Raw genomic sequence first — 1,722 nt, forward strand, 5'->3', positions numbered from 1 at the left:
TAGGCCACCCTCCCATATCAACCAAGGACCAAGTGCCTTCCAAATACCTAGTCAGGTCTGGCAAACTGGCCACTGCTTTGCTTTCACGTATAGGATGCTCCCCCCCTCCCCCCCAACCGTGTTGGGTCCAGTAGATTTTGATAAAAAGACAAACGAAGCTATCAGCGGGGATGATGTTGAAGAATGAAGATAATAATGTTGCTATAGGTGGTACTTCACATGACATTATTTTGCACTGAATATTTAAAGAGCTCTTTGGGCAGAGATGGATCTACTCCGTGCCGGGGTCCGCCTCCTCCCTCGCGCACCCCGGGAAGAACCGAATCCGCCCGGACGGAAACTTCGCAGCTCCCCAGCGCCGCACACGCCCGCGCGGGCGGGCGCCCCGCACACGCGCCTCCACTTGCACGGCCCTCCCGCCTCTGCATTTCCAACTCCATCAGCTCCTCCGTCCGATCCCCGCTGCCCCTTCCCCTAACCCCTGCCTGAACATGATTCCCATTTCCCACTTCATTCCATATTTGTGGATTGAGGTGTTTTAGCATCAATTCCCCCCTATGCGCTGTGCAGTCAGTTTGGTACGTATCAAAGCCGGAACTTGTTCATTAAATAAAATAAAATAAAAACAATGGTTTGGAGAACGGCAAATTCTTCTGAAGAGATTCAGTTTGATAACTTTTATTTTTCGTTTCTCTGCTCCCCCGCCAGGATCAAAACCAAATATCCCAGGCTGTCTCTTAGGGTTTAATCGGAGCGCGGTTGATTATTTATTGTTTGTTTTCCTCCCCTTTGCTGGGGGCCGGAGGGGTGGGGGCGAGGGGGGAGCGCTGTTTGCGGGGAGAGAGAAGAATTGGTCTTTATTGTTGTTGATGGCAATACATCAATTACGCGTCATTGTCTCCAACACAAGTTGTGAGTATTCACAAACGTAAATACAGTGATCTTGTTTTTACACTGCTCCCCCCTTTTGAAGCTTCAGATGACAGTGACAGATTTTTCTCCCCCCGCCCCCGACATACCTTGGAGATTTCTTTCGGTGGCGTTATTATTATTTATTTATTTATTTATTTATTTTTTAGACGGGGGTGGTAGGATCTATAAAGTCCCTCAATGCAAATCCGAGCCTGGTTGGAAGACAAGCGTGGTGGGGGGAATCGATCTCCAGTTCATTGAGATGAGCACTGAAGAGAGATTGTAAACAGGGGATAATTTGCAGTTCATTCGGGTGAGAGACGATTTCAATGAGATGCAACACTCCAGACTGGATTATTGTTATTAAGGTTTGCGAGCAGACAGCCCAACCTTAGCACTCGGGGGTTAAAAGCTACACAATCCCCATATAGGTATGATGCGTCGTTAATAATGATTTGGGAGAAAATCCAATTGATTTCATATTTTCTGCAAATGTTCACCTCTGGTGCAGCTTTTAAGGCGGAATTTGCTTAGCTACAGATCGCTGTCTTCCCAGAGCTAACCCCGAACAATCAACCTCTAACCTGGGGAAATTGTTATTGTTGAACATTGTCTCTGCACCAAAATTAAAGCCGTTTAAAGGAAACGCCCTCGCGGGGTAATTAAAACATTCACATTTTCAGACTGCAAAATACCTACTTTTAAATGCTGCCTTGCTCTTGTTTGCCTTTATTATGATTTTTCCTAGGAAAGGTATTGTCCAAACCAGTTCTTAAATATTGCTACATTTGACCTCTGCACTGCTAATAC

The 1,722-nt window shown here is 46.3% G+C and overlaps 1 long non-coding RNA gene across 1 annotated transcript in view; it reads left to right on the forward strand.

The window, feature by feature from the left end:
- The window catches only part of LOC109289603, a 12,695-nt gene extending 11,979 nt beyond the window's left edge, over positions 1-716 (forward strand). The window contains exon 3 of the long non-coding RNA XR_002095422.1: positions 250-716. This is a non-coding gene — a long non-coding RNA (uncharacterized LOC109289603). The remainder of the gene's footprint in view (positions 1-249) is intronic.
- The last annotated feature ends 1,006 nt before the right edge of the window (positions 717-1,722 follow it).

Source organism: Gavialis gangeticus, unplaced genomic scaffold, assembly GCF_001723915.1.
Source record: "Gavialis gangeticus isolate Ggan-Ray unplaced genomic scaffold, GavGan_comp1, whole genome shotgun sequence".
Classification (NCBI taxonomy): domain Eukaryota; kingdom Metazoa; phylum Chordata; order Crocodylia; family Gavialidae; genus Gavialis; species Gavialis gangeticus.